This window comes from Triticum aestivum, chromosome 6D (genome assembly GCF_018294505.1).
Source record: "Triticum aestivum cultivar Chinese Spring chromosome 6D, IWGSC CS RefSeq v2.1, whole genome shotgun sequence".
Lineage (NCBI taxonomy): Eukaryota > Viridiplantae > Streptophyta > Magnoliopsida > Poales > Poaceae > Triticum > Triticum aestivum.
In genome coordinates this window covers 154939982-154957746 of record NC_057811.1, presented here as the reverse complement: position 1 = coordinate 154957746, position 17765 = coordinate 154939982, and positions in this window count along the sequence as shown.

Below are 17765 nucleotides of genomic sequence, written 5' to 3'. Positions count from 1 at the left end.
CTACTCTTATTTCCGTTTTTGCATTGCTATTTGGACATGTGTGCTAAAAAATGAATCATGTGAAAAATATATATAACTGGCTACTTAAAAAAATCGAATATTCATGTGAAAAATGAATCATGTGAAAAAATATACGTCTTCACTAGTCTTGTTTCCATCTTCACTAGTCTTGTTTCCTGCAGTTTTGTTGAAGGGAGGAGGGAGGGAGCGTTTCATGCCTGTTCGAAACATGACATCCTCGTGCATGTTTCTTTCCAGGAGCTAAAACACGGAAATAAGACTAGTGAAGACGAAAGCAAGACTAGTGAAGACGTATATTTTTCACATGATTCATTTTTCGCATGACTATTCCATTTTTGTAACAAGGCAATTATATATTCTTTCACATTTTTCCATTTTTTTAGCTCCTGGGTGTTCTACACCATAATGACCAATATATTAAAAAAATAAAAAAAATTGAAATTTCCTGAATCAAATACGCTCAAACTTTGTATGTGTTTGCAAGATTGCATATAGGAAAAAAATATTCGAAGAGCTCTACAAAAGAAAAATATTTCACTCCAAATTTTGAGCACCTTTTGAACACTGTTTTTTACTCGTGTGTAGAGCTCATCAGATGATATTTCTCGAGAAAATTTGCAAGCACCAAAACGTTTGAGATGTCACGAAATTTCAGATCCTTTTGATTATTCTTTCAAAAAAAATTCAATTTACTGTTCATGAGGGTGTATGGACACCCAGGAGCGACCACAACTTCTCCCAAAAAAAGAATCATCTAAAAAATATCTCATTGCTTTTGTACGACCATGCTCTCCTTGTGTAAAAGGGGAAAGCAAGGCGGAACGCTTTTGAAATTGAAACGGACCATTTGAAAAAATTGAAATTGGCATGATAAAAAATGAAATGAATGGCTCGAAAATTGAAATCAGTCTTTTAAAAATTGACATAATTATTCTTAACGACACTAGAGGGAAGGAAAGTCGGGTTATTGTAGCTCACCTAACTTCCTTTCCTAAGTGAGAGGTTCCAGCTCCTTGACCGCTACCGTCGGGATGAGTTGTGCTAGAACTACCAGCACCTTGATGCAACCCCACCCCAAATTGATCTCCGCCCTTGCTTGATCTCAACTCAAGTCGCTGGACTATAAAGGGTAATAAGTGGTTGGATTTGTAATGAGAAGGGCGATGTATGGATACACACAACCAGTCACCAACCCATCGACCTGCCGCAATACCTTGCCGCTCTGTTGTGCATGATGTGGGTATGACACAAGGCCAAGAGAGATCCCGAAATTTTTAGCCTATGCAAAAAAATTCCTCGAGGAGACAAATACTACCGACAATAGGAATTGGTATTGATTGATTTGAACCTTTGGAGGTGAAAAATAAGCAGTACTTACTATTTTGATGTCTTGTAAAAGATCTATATTGCCTAGTTCAGAAAGAGAAACAAAATCAAATTCTTGGATACTCACCATATGTAAAATTGATGGACAATTGTCGTTTTAGGTACAGTGATCATAGACCCTTCAATGATTCTTTTACAAGGTTTACAATTGAGGTCATAATTTTCAACATCAATGGTCAATGCGGGAACAACAAAGCGAGGCGTCTATCATCATGGAGGATGTGGATGGGCATGTAGGCGTATGAGGTATATTGTTAGCGTGGTGAGAGGTCATGGTACAGTGGTGGGTCTAGAAGGAAAATATTTGATTAGAAAGAGGTGGTGATGGATCTATGTTGAGGTGAATAGATCATCGTTCCCGGTCATAGGTTTGTTCAATGAAAGATCATTGACATAAAAGGACACAATAGCAACATAGACCACTAGGGAGGTGTCCCTTGCAATAGACATAGTGCTAGATGGGTACGCATAGGAAGCAGAGTGACGAGGAGGCAAGGAGACAAGTCAAAGTGCAGAGATAAAGCATGGGTGGGCTAGGAGGAACGATGAGTGTATCTAATGGCAGCAGAAAAACATAAACCCTCTTTCAGTTTGTATAGTTATTATGTTTCATATGTAACATTGATTAGTTACTATGACATGTTATAAACATCGCTTGATGTGGCAATGGGTGGGATGAGGATGGTGGCACGAAGGGGATGCGATATGCCAGGGTTTCCCCAAATGAGGAAATGGGTGGGATGAGGGTGGCAAAACAAAGGGGAGGAGATATGCTAGGGTTTTTGCAAATTCCGACACTATATGATGGTGCAAAATATGGTTAACGTTGCAATGCGTGACATTGCCTACGATTGGTGGACCACCATGTTTAAATTGACTATTTATGTTCAGTATATAGTACCTTTGCTATATTTATACTATATTAGGTTTTGTAATAGTTACCAGTTGTAATTTCAAAAAATTCATAAGTCATAACAAAACAAAAAAAGTAGAGTAAGATGAGGTTGGCAAAGATGTGAGTGAAGTAACATAGTACCAATTGCATACATTGGTGGGGATCATGGGTGGACCCACACCCTTGGTGGTTTGGGATCTAGCCTAAGGTCTTGGCCCCCAAATTCTACCCTAACGTTTTGAGGAAGGTTGAAAAAAGCAATGATATGTAAACACCGCACTATCGAGTAGGTTAGATAGGAAGATCCAACCCCAAGCACGGATAGGTTTTAGGTTCGTCCTCGGGTACTATGGATTTGCAAATCTATATATGTTTATATCATGCAAAAGTTACATCATATCTTAGGGTAGAATCCTTAGTTTGTAAAACTTTCGCCCAACCTGGATCAGTTGTACATGTTAGATGTTCTTCAAGCATATGTCTCCAAACCTAGACATGGATAGGTTGAGGTCTTTGTCCAGAAAGGGCGCCGCTTGAGACATAACTACGATTGAAGATTCTGATGTGAAACATCCGGAGATATGAAGAGAGAAGTGCCATTCTCATTCTTACATTTGTTGCACCGAACTTGAAAACCCAACGGTTAGGTCAGGTTTGGGCTCTAGTTTCTACGCAGAGCACAAGGCAATAAGATTTTGAGCCGGCTGGAAGCCTGATAAAAGCCTAAAATACCTAAAAATCAAGTTTTTTTAAAAGATACTCCACTAGCGCGAGAATGTGCGTGCTACAACACTACACCGCGATAGCCTGCTATACATGGACCCAAATGAACGCGTCAGAGAGCGTGGAAGCGTGGAACGGGCCACGTAATTGGGCGAGTATCTAGCGCCGTAGCAATAAATAAGGTGAGGAAAGAAACTAACTTGTTATCAGGTTTCCAATGGACAAATGCTAGGGGATGTGGATATTGAGTCCGCGTTCTGTTTCTTTGCCATAAGCCCTACATGGAAAACGAAAACAAGGAAACAATGAGCAAAAAAAATCAATGTGGTAAATTGTTGAGATAAAAACATGCTATATAGTATAAAATCTTGTCATCCTGGCAAGTCGGTATACGCATTTTCATAATTCCAGAAACAGCAAGGACAAACTATAAGCATATGTCATAAAATGGAAAAGAGTAATGGCAACTACATAATAAAGAACATGGCATTTGATTATAACGATCGTGGTAGCCACATTATCTTCTATGGCAGCACAAGTGGTAAAAGACAACACGTTGGTGGCTGGTAGCAAGCTATCATTATAGATGGCTAAAGTCTGGCACATAAAGTCATGAAATCAAGCCACCTCAAGGTGTGAAAGGTGTCCCCCTACAAAATGTAAACATCAACAAAATCTGGTGCATCAAATATCCACGCATGTACTATGCTGCCATACTACAATAGACATAAAATGATGAAACATGTGGCCCACTAACAAAAAGAACATCACAAGCGGTTCATGTCCTGTAAAAACGATCGTCCTAACATGCAATTGAACCAGTTGCGTATTGTTTAGGTGTGCGTGTGTGACATTCAGGTGCATCAACTTCCCACCACCTTCGTCTCTCCATCAACTCCAAAATTGAAAAATGTGCAACTAGACAAACTGAAATTCACCCCTTGTTATGGATCTATCAATATGCGCACCGAACATACCCATCAAAGATTAAACATCCCACAACACCGTAACCTCTCCCAAAATCACCTAATCTCCGCAGGCCTAGCCTCCCCATCCAAACCTCACCTCCTCTTTTGCCCCATAAATCAAGCATGCGCCATGCGCCCCCTTCCATACCTCAAATCACATGAAAAATGGAGTATCGCAACTCATACCTCAACCTTGACGGACGCATCATTGCATGGGCTTGATCTCCTATCAAAGCCGACTTTGATTGTGTGCAGCCATAGCGGGAGGCTAGGCTGAATTGGGTGGTCACACATGGTTGATGCTCTATCGGAGATGATGGATCCATAGGCAACGAGGATTGGGGCGGTTACTCGGTCTTGATTCCTTGCTGGAACCGCATCAGTGGTGTGCTTCCGCGGCACGATCTAGAGGCAACAGAGGTTGGGGCAAGGGCGAGGAGAAGAGCTATGGGTGCGAGGAATAGATGTTATACCCGCTCCAGGGAAACAATAGTGTGTGACGAGTCCACAAATTTCCCTCCCCCCTTAACTAGATCCACGCTAGTTGGCACGTTGCACACACACGACCTCCACAGCTGATAATACGACAATGGCACCATCACGTGTTGACGCATCTGCACGAACGCCTTCACACTAGAATTTCCTTTTCTAAAATATAACCATTATAGTGTAGTTTTTATTTTTAAAAACAATAAATTAATATGTTTTTATTTTCTAGGCAATTAATATGTTTTGATAGGAGACACCATTATTCTGATGTTTCATAATAGATTGGGCTTAGGCTTGACATTTAGGTCGGGAGTTTGAAAGCCCAACCTGAACCTGACCTAGCCCGTGAGCCAAAAAATACATCGATTCACTAGTCTATTATCTATATCATCAAAATAAAAAGACCCAAAGGCAATCCGACTAATCTTAGCCATCCGTTTATTTTCAATCCAACTACCTAAATTGCTTCAATGTCTAGTGCTCAATATGTTTAGCATGCAATAAATATTATAGAAAATATCAATATAAGTGATAATCACGTAATTATCGTGCAATTAATATATTACCTAATATCATCATACAATTAATATTTTACCAAATATCTCACAAAAAATATATTCTACCAAATATGAACGTGCATTACACGTACGCATTTATTAGTATAAGAGAAAGTTGGAAACTATTAAAAAAATTAAAAACATTGGTCTTATGGGGTGTTTGCTTCTAAAAATGGTAGGTTTTTAATACGACATCGGCAATTCCAGCTGGTGGGACATTAATTAGTACCAAAAAAGGTGTAAGGTTAAATGAATCAGGCAAGGCCATTAAATCACTACCAAAATTAGACGTCAAATTAAATGGTCAAAATATGATGACCTCATGCATGACACATGATGTCTCGTATGGGCCCAACGCGGGTCGTAGCCACCCACAGGCCCAATCCATGACTATTTGTGGAAGGCTTGAAGTGTGCGCCTCTATCCTAGTGGCTTGAAAAGATAAATGGCCGCGGGCTCTTGAAAACCCGTATCGAATGAGTCGTCTCAAAATGTTCTCACCTCCATTCTCACACGTGAGAACTATATCATGCTTATAGCATCCGTTCACGCTCACTATTTGGTGTGTTTGTTCCTGCAATTTTCCTTTTTTTGCTTCATTTTTGTTTTTCTCTTACTTCTTCCCCCGGCTTTTCGGTTCTTTCTGTCTACTTAGCTTTTTTATCGGTTTTCTTTGTTTCTTTCTTGGTCACTTATTTTTATTTCCCATTTTTCGTTTTTGTTTGTTTACTTTGCTTTTTTTTGCTTTTACTTGTCTTTTGTTTTCTTTTTTTTCTTAGTTTCCTTTTCTTCATTTTTCTTTCTTTCTGTTTTTCGTGGTTTTCATCATTCCATTCTTTTGCATTGATTTTCTTTGAGTTTTTTCTTTAGGTTTTATTTTGATTTTTTTCTTTCTCAGTTTTCATTTGTTTTCATCTTTCTCTGTTTTTTGCACGGTCGGGTTTTTCCTTTTCTTGTCGTATAAAATAGGAATGTATTTTTTACATGTTTACATTTTCAAATCCATGAAACATTGTTGATATACAACTGAAGCTTTTTTGTGTACACATTAAATATTTCATAATATGGGATTAGCATTTTTTTCAAATAATGTTTTTCATGCATATTATATTTTTCATACACATTACACATTTTTGGTATAAATATAAAACATTTTTATAACCATCTAACCATTTTCAAATACATAATTAATATTGTTTTATGTCTAATTGTTTCCATGCACCTTGTAGATGTTTTTCATACACCAGGAATATTTTTGTATACATGTTTAGCATTTTTTAAATACCTGATTAATATAATTTTTAAATATATGCTTTTGATGTCTAATTTTTCATACACATTGTTATTGTACTGTAATAGTACTAGTATTGGGGTGGCATGTGATGCGGCTTAAAGCTACGTCGGTATTTTCCCAAAGAGGAAGGGATGATGCAGCACAGCAGCGGTAGGTATTTCTCTCAGATGAGACCAAGGTTATCGAACCAGTAGGAGAACCAAGCAACACAACGTAAACAACCCCTGCACACATATAACAAATCCTCACAACCCGACGTGTTAAAGGGGTTGTCAATCCCTTCCGGGTACGGCGCCTCAAGATAGGCAAACGGACGTGAGATAAATTATAGTAGATTTATAGATCGAACACCAAATAAAATAAATAAGAATAAATTGCAGCAAGGTATTTTTGTATTTTTAGTTTAATAGATCTGAAAATAAAAGCAAAGGAAAATAGATCGCAAAGGCAAATAATATGAGAAAGAGACCCGGGGGCCGTAGGTTTCACTAGTGGCTTCTCTCGAGAAAAATAGCAAACGGTGGGTGAACAAATTAGTGTTGGGCAATTGATAAAACTTCAAATAATCATGACGATATCTAGGCAATGATCATTACATAGGCATCACGTCCAAGATTAGTAGACCAACTCCCGCCTGCATCTACTACTATTACTCCACACATCAACCGCTATCCACCATGCATCTAGTGTATTAAGTTCATGGAGAAATAGAGTAATGCAATAAGAACGATGACATGATGTAGACAAGATCTATCTATGTAGATATAGACCCCATCGTTTTATCCTTAGTAGCAATGATACATACATGTCGGTTCCCTTTCTGTCACTAGGATCAAGCACCGTAAGATCGAACCCACTACAAATCACCTCTTCCAATTGCAAGATAAATAGATCAAGTTGGCCAAACAAAATCCAAATATCGGAGAAGAAATACGAGGCTATAAGTAATCATGCATAAAAGAGATCAAAGAAACTCAAATACTTTCATGAATATAAAAAGATAGATCTAATCATAAACTCAAAGTTCATCGATCCCAACAAACACACCGCAAAAGAGTTACATCATATGGATCTCCAAGAGACCATTGTATTGAGAATTCAGAGAGAGAGAGAGAGAGGAAGCCATCTAGCTACTAACTACGGACCCGAAGGTCTACAAAGAACTACTCACGCATCATCGGAGAGGCACCAATGGAGGTGGTGAACCCCATCCGAGATGGTGTCTTGATTGGATCTGGTGGTTCTGGACTCTGCGGCGGCTGAATCAATATTTCGTCGACTCCCCTAGGGTTTTGGGAATACTGGGGTATTTATAGAGCAAAGAGGCGGTCCGGGGGCACCCGAGGCGGGAACAACCCACCAGGGTGCGCCTGGGCCTCCTTGCGCGCCTTGGTGGGTTGTGCTCTCCTCGGAGCACCCCCTAGGCGCAGCCAGGGCCCATTATGTTCCTTCTGGTCCAAAAAAATCTCCGTAAAGTTTCGTTGCGTTTGGACTCCGTTTGGTATTGATTTCCTGCGATGTAAAAAACATGCAAAAAACAGCAACTGACACTTGGCACTATGTCAATAGGTTAGTACGAAAAAATGAATAAAATGACTATAAAATGATTATAAAACATCCAAGATTGATAATATAACAACATGGAACAATAAAAAATTATAGATACGTTGGAGACGTATCAGCATCCCCAAGCTTAACTCATTCTCGTGCTCGAGTAGGTAAGTGATAAAAACAGAATTTTTGATGTGGAATGCTGCCTATCATGTGATATCATATTTCTTTTCTTTGTAATATGGACATTTGGACTTTTCTATTGTTCAAAGCAATAGTCTAGTTTTGACATGATAATTTAAATACTCAAGCAAATCAACAAGCAACCATGTCTTTCAAAATATCAACGCTAAAATAAGTTATCCCTAGCCCATTATGCTCAATCATTGATCCATTCATGAAACACACTCGCATATTAGCTACAGCCAATACTCAAGTACGATCATATTGCCTCCTAGTTAGTGCTTTTGTAAAAGAAGATCGAGACTCAAATTCAAACATAAAAATTGCATAAAGTAAAAGAAAGGCCCTTCGCAGAGGGAAGTAGGGATTTGTAGAGGTGCCAGAGCTCAAAGCAAAAAACTTACAGATAAAAACATTTTGGGATGTGTATCCTTCCCACCAACGAAAAGGACTTAGAGTTCCCAACACTTTCCATGCTAGATATATCATAGGCGGTTCCCAAATGAAAAATAAAGTGTATTCCTTTTTCAACCATACTTTCACTTTCCATGGCTAGCCGTATCCACGGTTGCCCTCCATACCAACACTTTCCAAGGAATTTATTATTTGACGACATAAAGTAAATTCATTTTTCATTTCGGGACTGGGCATCCCTAATACCTTTGCCTTACTCTCATGCAATGACAAGTGAATAAACACTCATCGTGAGAATAACACGTCTAGCATGGAAAATATTAGCCACCCCTCACCGTTCCACGAGCGAAACGAACACACAAAAGAGAAGTTTATTTTGAAAATTATAGATGGCACATACAAATTTTCATAGAACGGCAAAAGAGTACCGCATATAGGTAGATATAGTGGACTCATGTGGCAAAACTGGTTTAAAGGTTTTTGGATGCACAAGTAGAGATCATACCTAGTGCAAAATGAAGGCTAGCAAAAGAATGAGAAGCGACCAACCACGAAACGAATAATCTCATAAGCGAGCATTAAGCATAATTAACACCGAATAATGCACCACAAGTAGGATATAATTTCATTGCATAACTATTAACTTTCATGCTTTCATAGGGAATCACAAACCTTGACACCAATATTCTGACTAAAGCATAATTACTCATCAACATAACTCACATATCACATCATCATATCTCAAAACTATTACTGAGAATCAAGTTTATTTTGTCCAATGATCTTCATGAAAGTTTTTATTATATGCTTCTTGGATATCTATCACTTTTGGACTAATTTTCATGTGTTGCTTTTGACAAGCTCAAACAAATATAAGTGAAGATCATGAGCATAATATTTATTTCTTTCTCTCAAATTAATATAAGTGAAGCAAGAGAGAATTTCTTGAAAACTTTACCAAGTCTCAAATAAATCTAAGTGAAGCAAGAGAGCATTTCTTTGAAAATACTAAAGCATACCGTGCTCAAAAAGAGATAAGTGAAGCACTAGAGCAAGTCCATAGCTCATAAAAATTTAAGTGAAGCATAGAGAGCAATTTTAACAAGTAATGACATAATTTTGGCTCTCTCAAATAGGTGTGTCCAGCAAGGAATCAAGACTTAAAACACAAAATAAAACAAGCAAAAACTCATATCATACAAGACGCTCCAAGCAAAACACATAGTATGTGACGAATAAAAATATAGCTTTGAGTAAAATACCGATGGTCGCTAGAAGAAAGAGGGGATGCCACTCGGGGGCATCCCCAAGCTTAGTTGTTTGCTCATTTTTGGATAATAGCTTGGGATGCCGGGGCATCCCCAAGCTTAGGCTCTTCTTACTCCTTATTCCTTCATCCATCATAGGATAACCCAAAACTTGAAAACTTCAATCACACAAAACTCAACAAACCTTCGTGAGATCCGTTAGTAAAAGAAAGCAAATCACTACTATAAGTATTGTACCAAACCAATTCATATTTTGTTTTTGCATTATATCTACTATATTTCAACTTTTCTATGGCAAAAACTCATCAAAGAAAACCATAGAGCCATCAAAATAAGCACACAACGCAAAGAAAACAGAATCTGTCAAAACAGAAAAGTCTGTAGCAATATGACTATTTTGAAAACTTCTGGAACTCCAACAATTCTGAAAAATTAGGACGACCTGAGCAATTTGTATATTAATCTACGGCAAAAAGAATTGGCATTTTAGCACGCTCTGGTAAAAAATGAGAATTGTTTTCGTGAGAGGAAAAGTTTCTGTTTTTCAGCAAGATCAAACAACTATCACCCAAGAAGATCCTAAAGGCTTTACTTGGCCCAAACACTAATTAAAACACACAAAAACACAATCATAACAGTTATGCAAACACTCTAGACCAGAAAGCAAAAAGCGAAAATAAATTTTATTCATTGGGTTGCCTCCCAACAAGCGCTATAGTTTTACGCCCTTAGCTAGGCATCAGATTTTATTGATGCTCACATAGAAGACAAGAATTGAAGCACAAAGAGAGCATCATAAAATACATGACCAACACATTTAGGTCTAACATACTTCTTGTGCATAGGCATTTTATAGGAAAACAAAATATCAAGAAAAACAATTTCTAGCATATGCAAGGAAGGAGAAAGAAACAATAGCAATCTCAACATGAAGAGGGATAATTTAGTAACATGAAAATTTCTACAACCACATTTTCCTCTCTCATAATAATTACATGTAAGATCATAATCAAATTCAATGATATAGCTATCACACAAAATATTCTCTTCATGATCCACATGCATGCAAAGTTCACACTCTTCCAAAATAGTGGGATTATAATCAAATAAAGTCATGACCTCTCCAAACCCACTTTCATCAAAATTTTCATAAGATTGATCACTCTCCACATATGTGGGATTATTTTTAGCTAAAGTTGACACTCTTCCAAATCCACTTTCAATATTATCACAAACATATTCATCATGAGGCTTAAATAAATTTTCAAGATCATAAGAAACATCACCCCAATCATGATCATTGCAACAAGTAGTGGACATAGCAAAATTAGCACCCCCAAGCTTGGGGTTTTGCATATTATTAGCACAATTGACATTAATAGAATTTATAGTAAAATCATTGCAATCATGCTTTTCATTAGAGGAGCTCTCATGAATCACTTCATGAATTTTTTCATCACAATTTTCATATTCACGAATCTCAAGCAAAACTTCATAAAGATAATCTAGTGAACTCAATTCACTAGCAATGGGTTCATCATAATTGGATATCTTGAAAACATTAGCAAGTGGATGAGGATCCATATTAATTGATTTTTAGCAACTGAAGATGCAAGCAAATAGAAGACACATGGCAACACAAGCAAACATGAGATCTGACGAGAAAACGGCGAACGAAAAGGAGGGCGAATAAAACGGCAAATTTTTATGAAGAGGGGGAGAGGAAAATGAGAGGCAAATGGCAGATAACGTAAATTGCGAGGAGATGAGATTTGTGCTTAGGAACCTGGTATATGTTGAAGATCCTCCCCGGCAACGGCGCCAGAAATTCCTTTTGATGCGGCTTGAAGCTACGTCGGTATTTCCCCAAAGAGGAAGGGATGATGCAGCACAGCAGCGGTAGGTATTTCCCTCAGATGAGACCAAGGTTATCGAACCAGTAGGAGAACCAAGCAACACAACGTAAACAGCCCCTGCACACAGATAACAAGTCGTCGCAACCCGACGTGTTAAAGGGGTTGTCAATCCCTTCCGGGTACGACGCCTCAAGATAGGCAAACAGACGTGAGATAAATAATAGTAGATTCATAGATCGAATGCCAAATAAAATAAATAAGAATAAATTGCAGCAAGGTATTTTTGTATTTTTAGTTTAATAGATCTGAAAATAAAAGCAAAGGAAAATAGATCGCAATGGCAAATAATATGAGAAAGAGACCCCGGGGCCGTAGGTATCACTAGTGGCTTCTCTCGAGAAAAATAGCAAACGGTGGGTGAAAAATTACTGTTGGGTAATTGATAAAACTTCAAATAATCATGACGTTATCCAGGAAATGATCATTACATAAGCATCACGTCCAAGATCAGTAGGCCAACTCCTACCTGCGTCTACTACTATTACTCAACACATCGACCGCTATCCGGCATGCATCGAGTGTATTAAGTTAATGGAGAAACGGAGTAATGCAATAAGAACGATGACATGATGTAGACAAGATCTATCTATGTAGAGATAGACCCCATCGTTTTATCCTTAATAGCAACGATACATACGTGTCGGTTCCCTTTCTGTCACTAGGATCAAGCACCATAAGATCGAACCCACTAGAAAGCACCTTTTCCCATTGCAAGATAAATAGATCAAGTTGGCCTAACAAAACCCAAATATCGGAGAACAAATACGAGGCTATAAGTAATCATGCATAAAAGAGATCAAAGAAACTCAAATACTTTCATGGATATAAAAATATATATCTGATCATAAACTCAAAGTTCATCATCCCAACAAACACACCACAAAAGAGTTACATCATATGGATCTCCAAGAGACCATTGTATTAAGAATTCAGAGAGAGAGAGAGAGGAAGCCATCTAGCTACTAACTACGGACCCGAAGGTCTACAAAGAACTACTCACGCATCATCGGAGAGGCACCAATGGAGGTGGTGAACCCCATCCGAGATGGTGTCTAGATTGGATCTGGTGGTTCTGGACTCTGCGGCGGCTGGATCAATATTTCGTTGACTCCCCTAGGGTTTTGAGAATATTGGGGTATTTATAGAGCAAAGAGGCGGTCCGGGAGCACCCGAGGTGGGTACAACCCACCAGGGCACGCTTGGGCCTCCTGGCTCGCCTTGGTGGGTTGTGCTCTCCTCGGAGCACCCCCCCAGGCACAGCCAGGGCACATTATGTTCCATCTGGTCCAAAAAATCTCTGTAAAGTTTCGTTGCGTTTGGACTCCGTTTGGTATTGATTTCCTGTGATGTAAAAAACATGCAGAAAACAGCAACTGGCACTAAGTCAATAGGTTAGTACCAAAAATGATATAAAATGACTATAAAATATCCAAGATTGATAATATAACAACATGGAACAATAAAAAATTATAGATACGTTGGAGACGTATCAACATGCACCAGAACAAGCATTCACGTCACACGCCACCACGCAACCACATGAGGTTGGTGTGGTTGGCATGCCGCCCGGTGCGCCTCATTTGGGAATAAATGATGAAAAATATTTGCAAAATTTCTAGTTTGGTGCCAAAACCCAAGCCTCTGCATTTCGAAAAAATCCAAGCCTTTGTGTTTTGAGTAGAAATATCTAGGTGTCGAATCCCTTCCCTGCAAAATTCCCCTTATGTCCCCAGTAACTTCCAGCCCCACCCTGCCCAGCACATTCAAATTCCTCATTCACCGTGACATTTTGCTGTGTATTGCTCCTTTCAGGGATATTTTGATGTGTCAAAACAAATTTAAATATCAACAAACAATCGGTGTCCGCAGTCTTTTGTCGGGACATGATTGGATGGCCTCATATTAGTAGTGTAGAGTAGTAGGAGTAGTACAATGGCAGCGTACAAACCAGTGCAAGTCCCATCTGACACCAATTTTCTTGGAGTTTGTGCTACAGCTAGCTCTTCTCCCTCCTCGTTGCTCTAACCCAGCCGACACACTGCGCGGTATTTGAAGATTGGCGACAACCTGTTTGTCATCATCCCTTGGACGTCAAGCGTTGATGCACCCAGTGAAGGAGACATTTTTGATGACAAGGTCATCATTGTTGTTGGGCTTGAAGTTGTTGGCGGACCATGCGTCAGTAGTAGTAGATCCAACGAAGAGCAACTCCTCAAGGCCATGGGCGATAACTCAAGAAACTCCAAGCACACTACCATAGCCGAATGGAAAGCTTGGACTCCATGGCAGCTGTTATCGGTAAGGCAGAGAAGGAGTTCCAGAAGCATGTAGAGGAGACGCAAATTTGGTATGCAGAGTGCCTCCAAGATTTGAAGGACTGCCAGAGGGAGCTCGCCATCGAGTGGGAAAAACATGTCTTAGAGAAGGCCAAAGCCGACAAGGCACAAGAAGAGGTCACACAAAGGATAGCAGCAGCCAATGCAAAGTTGAAAAATCGCAAGATAAGCCTCGACGCTCATGAAGAAGAGCTTGCCGCTTGCGAAGAACTGGTTGCCGCCAAGCTTCACAGCAAGGATGAAGGAGTCCAAGCCCTCCTTGCATAGCAATCTCAAGAACTCGATCGAAAGCACAAAGATGCAATCAAAGCTCAAGATGCGAATCATGCTGGCGAGATTCAAGAGGCAGTCAATGCTGCTAAAGTTGTAGAGACCACCAAGAATGAACTAGAGGGCAAGGTGAAGAAACTTGAGGAAGAACTTTTCGTCAGCAACAAGGAAGTCTTGACGCTCAAAGAATACAGAGAAAAGACGGCTCACGCCTTAGCGGAGCTGCAAACCTCAATATCCACCAAGAACCAAGAACTCACCAAGGCTAAGGACATCATTGATGACCTCAAACTTAGGTTGACTTCCTTGGAAAAGTCTCTTGAGGGTGCCCAAGAGCGGGAGAAGAACTTGACGAAGGACCTCCAGAACGAGAAGGCTTTGCTTGAGAGTGTTGCAAACACTTTCAACAAGCTCAAAGGAACCTACAAGCTTTGGACTGACCGTCTTGTGGCAATTGCAGAGAACCTCACTGCACTGATATCCACCATGGGCTTGTCGGAATACCGCTTCTCTACCAATGAAAGGGATGCTGCAAGCTCCAGACTCACTTTATTCTTTGAAAGTGTTGTCAAGGCGTTGGAGAAGCACCACAAAACTCGAGCTGCATATCTTGTCAGTGAATCCCGCAAGCTTTGCCGGGACGTCCTCTTCAAGGTGCGCGTCGGAGTGGTGCACCGAAATCCTGGAATTGATCTCACCAAGGTCTTCGCCAGCTTGCCGGCACCAAGGCAGCCGAAGAGCTCGTCACGCCCATCTCCGAAAGGGTTGGCCAAATGCCTAGAAAAGAAGGCCAACACAGGCACTAATTTCCTTGTATCATGTCGCCGCCAATGTAGTCCATGTGAAAGACAAATTCATCTTAAGTTAGAACTGCATGTGGCTTCTGATGTAATATAACCTGGTGCTGATGCATGTATGTATGCTATCTCCCTTGTTTTATTCTATCTTTGCATGATTTTTATACCCTACACTTGCTGGAAACTTGTCGATGCGCACACTCTTGCCACGAGCACTTGAGAAACAGGTCCTTAGTAGCCTGTTGGAAGTGCCGCTACCGGCAAGGTTACGCTTGACGGTCACAGCGCAGCTACTTAAATTGTTGAGCCGACTCGAAACAAAATAAGAGCACGCTTGATCACGACAAGGTTCCTTAGCGTGCAGGTTTCCCATACAAAGTCCAAAATCGTTCAAGGAGAAATTGCTTTGGACAACACATAATTTGCTTCAAAGTTTTTCAACTTAACTTTTTCCTTGTTGTATTTCTTGTCGTAAAATGATAACTTGAACGCCTCTTGGTGGTATCCACACCATCACTCCCCCAGGGAAACTTGCACGCAAGGAACCCTTCTATCCTTTGAGAAAAATAAAGAAGAGAAAAGAGGAGGCTGGAGACATTGACGGCTCGTTAATCATTTCATACAAGGCAAAATGAATCACAACATCACATGGCGACTGATTGCTTGTATTTGCGTTGGAAATTCCCTGACGAGGAGGGGATGATGCATCACAACAACGGTAAGTATTCTCCTCAGTTATGAAACCAAGGTTATCAATCCAGTAGGAGAACCAAGCAACACTATGTAAACAGCACCTGCACACAAACAACAAAAACTTGCAACCCAATGCGTAAGAGGGGTTGTCAATCCCTCCTCGGTATAGAGATAAATTAAATTATATGAGATTTGATAAATTGATCTAACTGAAACACAAAATAAAATAAATAAAGAAAAGTGCAGCAAGTTATTTTTAGTTTTAGAGACTTCGCTCGAGAAAATAGCATACAGTGGATAAACAAATTATTGTTGGGCAATTGACAGAAAAGCAAATAATTATGACGATATCCAAGGTAATGATCATGTATATAGGCATCACGTCCAAGATTAGTAGACCAACTCCTGTCTGCATCTACTACTATTACTCCACACATCGACCACTATCCAGCATGCATCTAGTGTATTAAGTTCATGGAAAAATGGAGTAATGCAATAAGAATGATGACATGATGTAGACAAGATCTATTTGTGTAGGAATAGATCCCATCTTGTTATCCTTAATAGCAACGATACATGCGTGTCATGTCTCTTTCTATCACTAAGATTGAGCACCGCAAGATCGAACCCATCACAAAGCACCTCCTCCCATGGCAAGAAAAATCAATCTAGTTGGCCAAACCAAACCAAAGTTTCAGAGAAGAAATACAGGCTATAAACATCATGCATAAAAGAGTTCAGCAAAGACTTGATGTCGGCTAGGACTACGTCGGTATTTCCCCAAAGAGGAAGGGATGATGCACCACAACGACAGTAGGTATTTCTCTCAGTGATGAGACCAAGGTTATCGAACTAGTAGGAGAACCAAGCAACACTGCGTAAACAGCACCTGCACACAAATAACAAATACTCGCAACCAGACGTATTAAAGGGGTTGTCAATCCCTTTCGGGTAACGGCGCCAGAAATTAGCAAACGGACGTGATAAAAATATGATAGATTGGATCGCGGGAACGCGAGATAAAATAAATAAGAATAAATTGCAGCAAGGTATTTTTGGTATAATAGATCTGAAAATAAAAGCAAAGGAAAATAGATCACAAAGGCAAATATAATAAAGAAGAGACCCGGGGGCTATAGGTTTCACTAGTGGCTTCTCTCGAGAAAAATAGCAAACGGTGGGTAAACAAATTAATGTTGGGCAATTGATAGAACTTCAAATAATCATGACGATATCCAGGCAATGATCATTATATAGGCATCACGTCCAAGAATAGTAGACCGACTCCTGCCTGCATCTACTACTATTACTCCACACATCGACTGCTATCCAGCATGCTTCTAGTGTATTAAGTTCATGGAGAAACGGAGTAATGCAATAAGAACGATGACATGATGTAGACAATATCTATTTATGTAGAAATAGACCCCATCTTGTTATCCTTAATGGCAATGATACATACATGTCGTTTCCCCTTCTGTCACTAGGATCAAGCACCGTAAGATCGAACCCATCACAAAGCACCTCTTCCTATTGCAAGATAAATAGATCAAGTTGGCCAAACAAAACCCAAATATCGGAGAAGAAATATGAGGCTATAAGAAATCATTCATATAAGAGATCAAAGAAGACTCAAATAACTTTCATGGATAAAAAGATAGATCTGATCATAAACTCAAAGTTCATCCGATCCCAACAAACACACCGCAAAAAGAATTACATCATATGGATCTCCCAGAGACCATTGTATTGAGAATCAAACAAGAGAGAGGAAGCCATCTAGCTACTAACTACGGACCCGAAGGTCTACAAAGAACTACTCACGCATCATCGGAGAGGCACCTATGGAAGTGGTGAACCCCTCCGTGATGGTGTCTAGATTGGATCTGGTGGTTCTGGACTCTATGTCAGCTGGAATTGATTTTCGTCGACTCCCCTAGGGTTTCTAGACTATTGGGGTATTGATAGAGCAAAGAGGCGGTTTAGGGGGCACCCGATGTGGGC